Source organism: Megalopta genalis, chromosome 6, assembly GCF_051020955.1.
Source record: "Megalopta genalis isolate 19385.01 chromosome 6, iyMegGena1_principal, whole genome shotgun sequence".
In the NCBI taxonomy this organism is placed as follows: Eukaryota; Metazoa; Arthropoda; class Insecta; order Hymenoptera; family Halictidae; genus Megalopta; species Megalopta genalis.
In genome coordinates, this window is record NC_135018.1 from 9,722,906 (window position 1) to 9,737,243 (window position 14,338).

At 41.6% G+C, this 14,338-nt stretch overlaps 1 protein-coding gene across 6 annotated transcripts in view; it reads right to left on the reverse strand.

The window, feature by feature from the left end:
* The window catches only part of Ten-m (teneurin transmembrane protein Ten-m), a 747,607-nt gene that overhangs the window by 579,507 nt on the left and 153,762 nt on the right, over nucleotides 1-14,338 (reverse strand). The window lies entirely within an intron of this gene.

Here is a 14,338-nt window from a genome sequence, read left to right on the forward strand (position 1 = left end):
CGAAGCGACAGAAAAATTTCAATTGTTTTCCCATCACAGGTTTCAGGAATTTGTGACAAATATACAAATTAAAGCGCAGTGGAGCGACGAACGAGGCTTGCTCTATAACCCGATGGGGTGAGGTGTCTACATTTTTCAATAGAATTGTCGGCTCTAGATTGTAAGTGACAGAACTGGGACACCGCTTTGAAATATGAAAACCGAAGCAATATAGTACATGTCAACGTAGAACAGCGATACAATTACGTACCTCAGATGCTGAAATAAAATCTGCACACGAAGTCTCTAAATTCCAACTGTTGTCGATACGTATGTCGCAGCGAATTAATAAATATTTTATTTAAAAATGAATAGTCATCTTACAGGACACGATGGCGTATCAAAAAGTCCGACTCGCCGTATATGTAGATTCGAATTAAATCGATCAGAGAACAGAAAGAGAGACCTTGCCTAATCGAATTCTGTATCAAATCGCCGATCAGATAGCCTAAACATCGTAGACCAGTTGTTCCTCCTAGAAGCCACGAGGCTGGTTAATGGCTCGCCAGACGGAACTTGGCCGCGGACGTTATGAAAATTTAGAGATTTTAAATGCGGGGGAGGTTGTCGTCTGGAAGTTTTTGCTCGCGTGAAACTTTGGCCTCCTTATCTGCGTTTATGGTCGAGCGCCGCGCCGTTCGCCGTTCGCGAAAGTGGGCTAACGCGAGTATTTGGAGGCAGACGGATCGATCTCTCGGGGCCGTCGTAAAAACGCGGACATCGAGAACGAGTACCAAAGATGCGACGGAAGGAAACAGGATACAATTCAGGAAATTGTAGCAGACAGCGTCTACACGGGAAAAGTAGTTCATCCCCTGTGGGACTGACTGTCCGTCACTGTGCCAGCGGTGCGTCCGCGTTGTCTTTCTGCTGACCACCGATCTGTCCACCATCGGTTACACGGACAAATAACTCGATCTCCGAAAAATTCGACGGAATGGTCAAGCCAGCTTTGGAACACTGTTAACAAATTACTATGTCGTTTCGATCGAGGTACACAATTTTTACGAATTTTATACAAGCTTTAGCTACTGCCATTCTTGATCGAAAGATATTATTTTTTTCATATTATCTCGACCAACTTCTCTCTGGGACGAACGATGATATCGTATATCAAAACTTTTCAATTCTTATTTCATTACGTAAATTGCTTCGATTGTATGGAATCTTTAAAGTTGTTGAATTCGCAGTCTATATAAGGCTTCCAAGATGCTGGGAATAATAAGTAAAAAATGTTTGCAGTAATTACCGGTTTCTTAATCATTCTAATAAGTTGAAAATACCGCGGTATTTTTGAATTCTCAAAATCATTTTACTGATCTGTATTTGATCAACTGATATTTGTGATAACAACGTACAATCAGCACTGTAATAAAAAGAAATTAACAATGAAAAATCGGAGGAGGAAAATATTCGTTATTTTTACAGGTTTCAGTGAATAATCTGGAAGCAACCTAATAATGTAATGCGCCCTGCACGTACGGGCATCGAGAAAATGGATTTTTCGAGGTATTACTGCGGTTATAGAGGAAGATAACCGGCCAGATTCGGAACTAGTCTCCGAGGAAGGGGGGCGAATCGGCATTCTCGCCGATATCTGACGCCGAGATTCGACGTTAGATTTTGGACACAGGATATTAGCAGAACAGCAGACGTGGGAGGGAACGCGCAGGAATTCAGCTTGGAAACAATCTCCTCCTAGCTGCACCGTCTGTTTCCCTCTTACACGAATTCTACCCAGCAATCTTGTTGGCTGGAGATAAGACTAATTACCATTGTATCCTGCACGGAATGGCTTCTATACCGTCATCCTGGAAATCGTAACCCTTAATAATATCGCTGTCAGTCGACAAGCTATGCAGACGAATCAGTTAATCATATTTATCTAATAACGCTGTGGCGTTTGATGCCACGAAAACACAGGCATCCTGCTTTTAATAATTCGAAAGCGGCAATGCACAAAGAATAAATTTTTTAAATACAAAAGCAAACGAAGAAAATAATTATGCTATTCCAGCGAAGATCTTATTAAAATCGAGATAGAGCAGTCAATCAAGACAAAGAATGATTTTCTGAAGACATACAACTGAAAATAATTTTAATATAAAGTTGGCGAATTCACTCCTAGAATTACAGAAGCCAATGATGAAAACGCTTCTGATGTCTTGACGAAGATTGTAGTTTGTTTATAAAATTTTAATATAAAGTTGACGAATTCACTCCTAGAATTACAGAAGCCAATGATGAAAACGCTTCTGATGTCTTGACGAAGATTGTAGTTTGTTTATAAAATTTTAATATAAAGTTGGCGAATTCATTCCTAGAATTAGAGAAGCCAATGATGAAAACGCTTCTGATGTCTTGACGAAGATTGTATTTTGATTATAAAAGTGGAGAATGAATCAAAAGAAATGGAGAAACGAACGGGATAATTAAACTTGATGTCTTCCGAAGATTGTCCTTCGACGAAGAGATCGGATTCCAACGAGCACCAAAGAAATAAAGAAGCTGAGGTGATGCTTGCGGCTATAGTTTAGCCGATGTTCGAGCAGGAACTTTGAATTTTGAATGGCCAATAACGGCAGAGAAGTTTTCGTTCGGAAAGATACCGGTTGTAACCCAGTTTACAAGTTGCGTAGCTCTGATTACACCATCGAAAAATACAACGGTGCCCCGAAATCACGTTTTAAGTATAGTTTCCGAAGTTAGCTTATAGGATCGGCGGAAATATAAGATACTGGAAGTGGCGAAACTTGCGTGAAAGAAAGTTTGTCGAAAATTCTCCGGTGCGAGGGGGTGAACAATCTTATCCTTCTTGAAACACGGATATTTCTTAACTACCTACAAAGCCTCGTGTATACAAGCTTCCGGCCGCGTCTACGTGGAATTTCAGGTAAATGAGAACACGCCTGGATATCCGCGACGCCTTTATTTCCCCATCAAACGCGTTTCCGTTCTGTTTCCGCGAGCACTGCAGTGCCGGAAATTTTCCATCCGTTTCTCCCTCGAACCTGGAATCAAACATGGTTTTCCACGGAATAAAATTTTGGTTGCCCCACAAACCACGTTGATCGATCTCGATCGTGATCCTCTCGAACTAATGTTTAAGAACGTCCGCATGCACATGCACCGTGTAATTAAAGCTACACTAATTGCCGATAAATTCTCAGCGAATAACCCTTTTAAAATAAAATGAAACAGTCACACTTTGCAATCGCTGTTCGATGTTCGAATCATCGGAGAAATGGATAAGCATTTTTGAGTCGTTCGGGAGCCAGCCTGCAGAAAAATGTCGAAAGGAGGGGGAACGTCTTTTGAAACATTACCCTATTCGGAAGGTCCTTCTAGTGGAGAGGTTTACTCGGGACTGATTCTTTCTTTAGAGCCGGGATCATCGACTCAAAGGGCAGAAAAGTCGAATTGCCTGTAGCTAGGGATGGCAAAGGGACCCCTCACCTCCTCGTCGAAGTAAGGGTTAGGCTCCCTCCGTTTTTCTTCACGAGTTTCCGCGAGGGAATCGTCTCAAAGAGCAGTCTGCTTTAAATAATTTCGTCCTGCGCAACGAGCAATTTTATTGGGAGCGCAGTCGTAAGTTCCTTTCTCTCCTTTCCCCTTCATCGTACCCTCGTCTGTTTCCCTTTCTATCTTTCTTTCCTTTATTCCGTAATTGATCATAACTCGACGGCAAAGGAACTTTTACTCATCTGCTGCTTTCCCCGGTTCTACAATTTTTCGAATATATCCAGAGACCGACGCGCTGATATTGGCGTACGCCCCCGCGTTTTACTGGCAGTTTTGTTTTTTCCCCAATTGCCAGTATAAAACGATGCATAGCCGCTCCTTCCGTATTATTACGCCGCTATAGTCGTAGTCACCGTTCCGTTAGCGGAGCACGGCGAACTTTAAAACCTCCGGAAAGGTGTAAAATACTTTTTATTTCCTCTCGAGACGAAAAGTTTCCCAAGCGAGGAGTTCGTATTGGGAAGCTGGCAACACATTTCCTCAGGCAAATTATACCTGCTTTTTCATAATTGATAGTATAAGCTGACATTTTTTTATCTGTGTATATTTATCTGGTATAGTTGTAGTTGTAGTTTCGTTGGTAGGGTAGAGCGAATTTTCAAGCTCGTAGATACGCGTAAAATATATTCATTTTCTCTACAAATAAACAGCCCAATGTATGAAACAGTTTTTCTTCGAAAAATCGTTCCTCCTTTATTATTGTTCGCAGCACAAACCGTATACATATTTATGCATTAATGGCTGGATATGGTTCTAAACGCAGATTCATTGGCACAGCAAAAGGAACTCTCAGGTCTCGACAAGCGTGTCAAATATTTATATTTTCACTGAAACAAAGGAATAAAATATCTTAAACACTTTTTCTTTAGTAAAGTATTCTTGCTTCCGACGATAAATTTCAGTATTCCCTTCTTTTTATCCAACAACTATATGGAAACAGTTATTACAGAGAAAGCTGTCAACTATTTCTTTGCTTTCGGCAGAAAATAAAAGACCGGGAATTCCATAGTCCTTCTTCTTGGGAAGATCGTTGCAAAACATAATCAGATGTGATTAGGCTCTAATGTGTTTGGAGATGGCTGGATATTCGTTTGGAACATAGCCCACGAACCCGGCAGAACCTAATTATCGCCCGTTGAGCGCGAAACCGCGTCTAACCTATTATTTTCAGCCGATAGTACGAGCTAACGTAATTATATATCCATTCCGCGTTTGATGCGGTTTCAATCCGGCTCGCTTCGCTGATCCCTTGTCCTTATACTATTTGCTCGCTCATCGTGGCCCGTCGTTCAGACGAACAATGAATTTCCGGTGGCATAGTGATTCGCAACTTTAATAACAGTGTCGCGTTACACCTGTGCCGCGCGTGCTTACGCAATCATCGATCTGGCAGACCCCGCAATAAGAAATTACAATATATTCGCACACTATAATTCTCTACCATCGGAAACAAGTCTGTAGAAAAATTATATACTACGCGGACGTTCACTCGTCTCATTTTCCATGTATTTCAAACCAAACTTGTTCCAATCTTTATTAATTCGGAAAATTCGCTTTTGATGCGAAATTTTCTTGTAATGCGAAGTAATCTTGATATTTCTTGTTTTTTATTACACACCTTTTATGGATATTAGATATGTTGATGTAAAAATTACTCATGACCCGCATGAAAAAGAATCGCTCAAGAAAAGTCGGGCAAAAATTTCTGACTATGATTTCATATAACGAAGGCGTCCATCGTTTTGTGTACTAATTTTCTGTCTTTCCGTTTCGTACCGTTCGCATATTACATTATTTTGATTTGCTTTAAAACTCTGTTACCTCATCCGAAAAGCTTATCGCGTCGAAATTTGTTTCCAAGCGTCTGCATGCCTCGTTGGAGTCTTCTTAAAAAATGATTAGGAATAGATTCAGCGAATTTCGAGCAGCTTTTTCTTTGTTGCTCGTGGTAATCGTGCCAGATCGTTTTGCGAGATGCGAGAACACGAAGCGTCCCGGATTCGCGCGACCCTACACGACAAAGAAGCGGCTCTCGACACTATTCCAACTGCTTGATTCGCACAATTAAAACGTCCGAATCGAGGAAGGAAGTTCATCGAACCGTACCTGTCTTCCACTTGTACGAATCGTGACACTTGCCAGTACTAATGAGTCGTGTCCGGAGGATAGCTCGCAAGAGCAACCCGGTAATGATCGTTTATCTAAGTTCTCGGACGTAAGTTTCTACAAATTGACGTGAACGCGGGAAAAGAAGTCTCGAAACGAGCTGGCGGGAAGAATGCAATAATAGAAAAGGCATGCACGTCTTTCAAACGTCAAAGCAATGAAGCTACTGCCCACGCTTATCTTTCGATTTCGTTGCGCGAGGATTAAACATTTTATCTTCACCGTTCGCGTCCTGAATCCATTTTAGAGAAAAATTTGATAATTCGTTTCGATGAAGTAACAGCACAAATCGGATGTTTCTTTATTAAAATTTCCAGAAGTTATTAATACATAATGCATCGCTCTGTAATATTTGCTCAACATATTGGTTTCGTGAAAATTCTGTGCCGTTTTTTGAGTATTATTTTCTGAATCGAAGCATTTGAAATACGAATGTCATCATTCGGAGCTAACAAGGTCCGAAGCAGGCCCGACATGTGTGTTTCTCTAAAAAAGGCGTCGGAAGCGCTTAATCTCGCCAAGAATCTCGTGGCTCCGCGATTATCGGACCCTCCGTTGTCGGGTTAGAATTATCGAAGATTCGGAAGCTCGAGCACCTTTTTTTAATCATCTATATAGTTATGGGAGCCCGACATGGGGGCGCGGCAGCAGGAACGTACGTGCCCGGATCGATTTTATTATACGGAACGAAGAGGAAGCTGCTTGTTTGGGTTCGGCAGCGCGAAATTTTACGGTGATTACCCGGTCGAAAATATAGTGGGAAAGGAAACAAGGCTCGCCATTACAGCTTAATGGGGACGGAGTAGTCACAAATTTCTTGTTAACGAGTGTTCTGACAACGGGAGCTGGTCGGAGAGGTAGAATAGCTCTTCGACAGGTGTTCACGTACCGGTAGCACCACTAGAGAGCCTTCTGAAGATTCGATAATGTTTTTCTTGGGGCGGGAAGTTTGCTGCTGCTTGATGAAGATTGAATTTTACTCTCTTGTATAACATCTCTGTACGTTACAAAGTTATAATGTATGCAAAGTCATGGGTCGGTCTGTCCATCGTAGTAATTATTCTAGCCAATGCAAATTAGTAGGTACTATTTTAGGATAATTACAAGGAAATTGTAGACTGCTGCTTTTTGTTTGTTTATTTTTCAAATGATTGTTACGTTGTTCTGCACAGTTCATATTCCATTGTGCATATCGTAATATGCAGTTAGTGAGCAACAACGCTGTAATAATTATTCAAGTGAATCCAAATCGGTGGGAACCATTTCAGCATAATTAAAAGATAGTTACAAACCGCATCTCCTTGACTCATTATTTCTCTGATGATAGTTACAATATTTTGCATGCCTCGAATTTCTTTTTATACATCATATGTATGTAGAAAGTGAGCAGCGACGCTGTAATAATTAATCAAGCCAATTCAAATCGGTAGGTACCATTAAACTGTATCATTTTGGCAGAAAATGATACAATTTATTTCTCTCGTGATCGCGACAGTGGCCTGCACATTTGAAACATTTTTTAACATATCTTAGCATCTAGACAGATGAACAGCATCGTTCCAGACGGTACTTCCAACGTAAGCAGAGACAGATGGGTACGTAGCGACGAATAATGACATTGTTACAGATCGACGTTCACCCGAGAATGAAACTGAGATGTTATAGAGTTGCGCAAGTTCCTCGATCCGATCTATACGGAATAATTTTTCAATTCGGAGGAGGTCCTTGGCCGCATTAACGAATAAAGGAGTAAAATGGGTCCGGCGATTTGTCAGGACACACTCCATAAGACTCATAGAATGTCCCGTTTCGAATTTCATCGGCGTAACCGGGAGTCCCCGAAATGTCATCTTTAATCAACGGGATCGTTTACGTTCTAGGCAAGCCGAGTACACAGAAGGGAGGCGAGATACCCTCTCGCATTTTTCTCCGGGTCTTATCTGGAATCTTAGCGCCGGCTGAAGCAGAAGCAACGAGAGAAGATGAAGAAAAGACAAGAAAGAGAGAGAGAGAGAGAGGAAGAGGAGAAGATGAGGGAAGCGATGGGGGATCCTCGAAGAAATTACTCGTCCAAGGACAACGATGAGACCAGACCAGGATAGTAACGGCGTCATAGTGAATCGTGGCTTCTATAAAAATTATCCTCCGACCTGCTGGGATCCCCGAAGCTGGACACGGCGAATTGGATTGCGCGTATCCATCTTTTCTTGCGAGGAGAGTCCACACACTTCGTCTTCTCTGTAGCCATTTAATAACGGTCCCTTGCGACACCCATCCTCTGTAGATAACACCTCAAATGTTTCTGCAGATTGCATTATCGATGCACCGAACACTGCAGGCTCTGCCAGTTTGCTAGCCAGCCCTGTTAGGATGCTTCATCTTAAAAGACAGGCGAGTATTACGATTGATAACGCCGTATACTGGCTCTTCAAGTCCATTTGGTTATTTAATTCTTCTGAAAATTGTTCTTTATAGACTACGCCATTCGTGATATGAACTACATTTTCTGAAATCTGTTTACTTGCCAGATTATTTTTGAATTTACTTATTCCCGAGGTTCTTGAGCACAGTACACTTTATGTACAATAATGGTAGCTATTTGTTTCTGTGATTATTTCTGAATTTATTTATTTCCGGGAATTTTCTTTGAAAACATTCGATTTTGTATTTTATCTAGAATGATAGCAACTGCCATGTTTGATCCTGCTCAGTTCGGGTACACTATTCCTCCCCAGGAGGAATTCATTTTAAACATGAAGCATGAATAATTAATTCTAATCCAAAACTGCAATAACTAGAATCTACACCGCCCAAAAGTTCAAAATGCTATGCAAAAAATGCTATGTTTAAAATGCAAACTATTTTCGAGCAGTTCACTCATCGAGCCGACAAGGTTATTCCTATCTCCGAACATTATTTCGGTGGACACGTGTGTTATGAACTGGCCTCGCATCAAACGATACACCATCAAAGATCAGATTCAAAACGTATCAGCCACATAATGCGGGGACCTAAAAGGAGCGTGGGATTTGAATATCACGAGATGAAGCAACAGATATCCATAAAGAACCCAGGTTTCTCCGGCACATCCTAGCCGGATGTCAAGCAAATCGAGCGCTTTAATCTCGAATCGAGCGTATTCCGTCGATAAGATTTTCGAGGTTTGGGGAACGTCTGAAGGGGCCACGCCTGCCTCTCACGCCGCTCATTACTCACGTCGGCCAAGAGAAAGAACAAGAAGAAAGGGAACGAATAAGAGGAAGAAGACGAGAAGGGAAGCAACCGTGTTCCCCTTCTCGGTTCCCAGTTAGATCACCTCTATGAATCTTATCCAAGCCGCGGGTTCGCTCTCGTTAAATCTCACCAGATACGCCTGTCGAAGACTGCTTCTGTAGTTCCGATGCCGTTTGCCCTTTTAGAATCATAAAAAGCGCGGCTTTCGATCTGTAAAAGCTTCTTCTTAAATCACCATGAGAAATGTATCCATCCGGGCGAAATTGTATCTGGATCCTATCATTTTTTCTTTTTTGCACGAAAGAGATTTTAGTCGATAGCTCGAGGTAGAGAAGCGCATAAAAATGTTTGAATGCATTTGATCGAGTAAACTGCAGTCACTTTTAAATACTGGATACATTTGAATGTAGAGTTGGGCAGAATTTTATTTTGATGACGGATAAGATGTGTACAGAAGTTCATACGGAAAGTAATCGATTTATTTCTTCCTTTATTCCTTCTCTCAAGTGATTCAATCATTTTCTCAAATGATTTATTGCTTTCGAGTAGATCGATCCTTGATGCGTAAATAAATAATCTTTCTACGGGAATAATCTTTCTAGAGGAAGCCATCGCCAATTTTATAATTCTATATGTCATCTGAAATGCGTAAATATATTTTCTTCAAATTATTTGAATAATTTGACAAATGTTATTAATGTTAGTAATGTTGGCATAAAGAATTATGCGAATAATTTATTAAATAGAAAGAATAATTTATGACGAATAACGAATAATCATTATTCGAATAAAATATTCGACTAGAAGTTGATTAGTTCGGTTGATTATCTTAGACATATATTTATCCGAAACAATTCGAATAATGCCCAACTCTGTTTCAGTGTACAAGAACGATCTAATATAACCAATATTGCACTGTATCAGATGGAGAAGTGCATAGAAGTATTTTTATTGCACTATATTCTTACAAAACATAAAATGGAGCCTCAAAATGGTTAGGGCGCAAAAATTGCTTAATCAAGCAAACTACGGTAACTTTCAAATGCTGAATATCTTTCGATGTAACAGGCCAATGTACGAAAACAATTTCTGTACAGTGCTTGAAGTACAGAAATGCATGCACGGTGCATGTTTAGAAGCGATGCACTTCCTCGTTCGAGCAATTTGCAGTCACTTTCAAGTGCCTACCTTTCAGCGGACACCATCGACATTTATGTGGGCCATAAAATTGATCTAGAAACAAACGTCTCATGATCTCCCTATGTTCTGATCCAAAACTTTGCTCGAAAGATCGTCGCCTGGTGTACAGAAGGGCTCGCGGGTGTTCAGGAGCAGCGAACTCTTCGATCAAGCAAGCAGCAGTGACTTTTAAATGCCAGGCTGGTTTGGTACGCCGTTAGCATTTATGTGGGCCATAAAGCGGTCCCATTGGAAACGAAATGTACCTGCGAACAATCGCTGGTCGCCGCGCCGCGCCGCCGAGATAATCGTGACGGATAATCGAAACGGTTCGTGGTCTCTTCTAATTGACGAACCTGGGTCTCGCGATAATTCATTAACGAGTTCCGTTCAATTTGAGAGACCAAGTTGTTCTATTCCGCCTGTCGTAGGTCGCACATCGCAGGTCGCAGGTCGCGGGTCGATCGCTAAAATTCCAGGGACCGTAGACGCTTCCGGCGACTTATCCGTCGATCTTTCCATCCTGGAGAGAGCCGGTCGCGAATCGAAGTTATCGCGGGAACGAAGAAAATGTCGCTTTTAATATCCCGTATCTGTTGAATCTGAACTGCTGGGCGTCCCGCAGGGAGACACAGCTCTGTCCTCTCCTTACTGAATGAACTATGATTTCCAGAGGAACTTTGTTTCCCGCGATAACATTCCAGAGCCAAAGGGTTCTCCGTCTCTTCGCCCGATTACGATCGCCCTTTACGGAGACTCGCTCTTTATCTCCTCGCGATTCACGACTCGGATTGAAGAATATAAGCGAGTATCGCGTGAGTCTTTGATTCCGTTCTCGGGACCATCTGATATTTCGTGGAACCCTGGAAACCAGTCACACTGCCAACGTTGCGAGCGTTTTCTACACGATACCACTCGGCCACGATTTCCAAAAATGATAGAATGTTTTTGTAGGTACACGTCGAGTTTGGATTTTCAACGGGAACAATCGAAATAAATGTCCATGCTTTTATTCTGGAAGATATTACACGGAGACAGTAGCAAAAGGATTGAACCTGTCAGCGATGACTAGATCGCGGATTTTACGTATTTATGATGAAAATTATCAGAGAAAATATCAAGCTGTGAAGACATCGGACAAATTTAAAGATGTGCCATATTCTTCCGAATTAATTAGAATGATTATCAGATTAGAGCATTTTCTCTAAAATGCTTCACTAAAATTAAATGTACAAAGGAGAAATATTAAATTCCTTGTATTAAATGTGTTGTTATTATTGCTGTTGTTTTTTTCTTTGTTTTATGTGTATGTTCGCACATGTTGAATTATTTCATGAATTTACATAAATATTGCCGGCCTCTGACGACGTTTGACTGCGTAGATATGCGGCCATTAAAGTGTTGAGAGCGATTGAGTGCAAAATGAGTTTGGGTGGTCATTTGGCTGATATTATATTAAATGCATAATTGGAAACGATTGTGCCAAAAGTTAGAATAAAAATGTGTCCAATTTTTAAAAATTCAAACGTGTTTTATTTTACCGATTTGACTATCGGTAGCTATTGTTGGAAGACCATTTATATTATTTACAGACATAGTTATGATTATCACTGATCCAAGAAGAAAGTATTGGTGACATTATCAACGTGTCCGAGTGTGACCGAAATAAGGTATCCCGGTCCGATTATTACACATCCCGTCGGCTGGTCACTATCGACCATCGCAGGCTAGGATGATTCGAACGAATTGAATTCGAAAAGCGCCGATAAAAATTCTACCTTCAATTTGAGAGGTAAAGGTATTCCGAATTGCGGCGGAGGCAGTGGCAGAGGCAGAAGCTTTTTAGGAACGGCGCTTGTGAACTGTGGGCACAGGGATATCGGTATAAATTGTAATGAGATTCGGTGAAAAGAAAGGGAAGCAATCTAGCGATCGGTAAAACGAGAAATGGCAAGAAAGTATTGCCTCGGCTCGGACCGTAACGAAGAATCTCGGGCGAGGCAAGGCGAGGCGAGGGCCCCCGGCTCCGAAATAGCCTTCTCCGACGATCTCCCCTGGGTTATAGATCTCCGCGGGCTCGTTCTACTTTATTTTATAAACCTTATTTAGGATTAATGACGCGGGAACGGGATACCGCAAGAGATCGATAGTATCCAGGCCAGTCCCAGCCAGATATTTCCCTGGCTAACGAAAAGTTATAATTCCTCGCGAATCGTTTCTGTTATCGATTTATTCAATCTGTAGTACCGAGAACGATTGATTCTCGTAATATTATTATCCTCTTGTTCTTCGGCCGAGCCCCGATCCCTCTGTAATAAAGAAAGAACTCGGTCGAGAGGAAAATTGGAAGAACCGATTCGGTTTGGATTAAGAAGACGTATTTTTTTCGAGGGCAGTGCGCTACGATCAGACAATAAATTGCGTTGTAATTTATTGCGAAGCAAACTACTATTCCTAGTGGAAAATATATTCCATATGCAGTTAATCGAAAGAGAAAGTTTGCATTTTTCCTGTCTATCAAATTTCTTTCTTTCACCATGCAGCGTGCTATATGTGATCTAAAAATAATTGATTAAAATCTAAGGGCTCTTTAAATTTTCGAAGTTTGACATTTTCAATAATCAATCAATTTCTCGATACTTCATTTCGACATTATCGTCGTCATTCTTCATCGACAGCAGGAACAACGATTGAATATTAAACGAATTTGTGTGTACTGTCGAGGATTAAAGTTCGAGCCTCCGATATATATACCTGGGGCCAGCCATACCAAATTGATTTTTCTATTTCGAATCCGGTGAACGAGGCTCAAAGGACGAACAGCCGTCCGATCAGCACGCTGCGCGAAGTAAGTTGAATATTCTGATTGTGACGTGACGTTTAAGTGCCCCGAGAAGTTTGCATTTCTTTGAAGCGATTGAATTTCAAGAGGCGCACGGCTTTGCCAAGAACAATATAAACCGGGATGCAAGATACGTGGACACAGAGCGAGCGAATTTAGACAATTGCGTCGAGTCTGATATTAATTCATTCGAATGATAGGTAGTTACGTGCAAGAATATACAACAGGGAGACCGCAGAAAAGGATCATCAATCCGAATGGAGTGCACTATTTCGTTGCAGTCGATTGAATGCTCAAATGTGATTATGGCGGTGAAGCTCTAGACGAGATTCTACGATCGTTTCATTAGTAGATGGCTCACTTCGCTTCGATGCCGACTCGTTGATCGATATTTCATTCTACGATGCCAAGATCGAAAGGAGACTCGTCCATTGTCAAGCTGCGCCATTGTGCAACGATGCAGCTATTGCAGACGATCGCAGCTGGGAAATAATGCGTGCACTCTGTTTAGTGGCTTGAAAAACTTCTATATCATCTGCTGAAAGACGTCTTTTAAAGACGTCTTGTTAAAGACTCTCTGTTAAAGACGTCTATAAGAAGGCAATATTTTTTTTAACATTTACTGTGCGATATAACAGCTGAGCAACATTGCAATACAAACGTGCAAACAACAATGCTCCCACGAAATTTCGCAGGATTTAAAGTTCCGCATGTGAAGGCTCTAGAAGATAAATTATTTTGCAATTGAATTCTCTCGGCGGATTTCGGCGTTAAACAGCGTCTTGACTCTTTTCATGGATGCTCATTCTCCTTCGACTACTCGAATCTTCGGTGATCGTTTTCACAATTAAAAAGCATGGGAGCAGAGAGGTTATTGATACGCTGTTCTCGCGGCAAAAAGACGATTCGAGATTTCGAGGAATGTTCACGTTCACGATGCTTCCGTTCTCCAAATGAGGCTCGGTATAACGAGCTTACGACGTTTCTCTTCCTCTCTCTCTCTCTCTCTCACACACGCACACAGGCTCGTCTTTTTGATCTTTTCTATTCTGGTTTTCTTTCTTATGACCCTCTCGCCACAGCTTGGAACAGACGCGTCGTTTTTCGTCGCGCAGGCGGTTCGGAATTCGCGCAGCTTTTGGCCGCATCGTCGCACTTGCATCGTCATCACCGTCAGTCGTAATAATGAGGACATCTTGTACCGCTAACAAGACGACTGTCACACCTCCTTGTTCTCCGTTCCCCGTGTCTTCCGGCTTACTTCGCGCGGAATATCATAATGCGGTCGGCTACGAATGTGCTTAGTCGGCGAAACCACCTCAAAATTCAGCGACGGGAATCATTCTGCAAACCGCA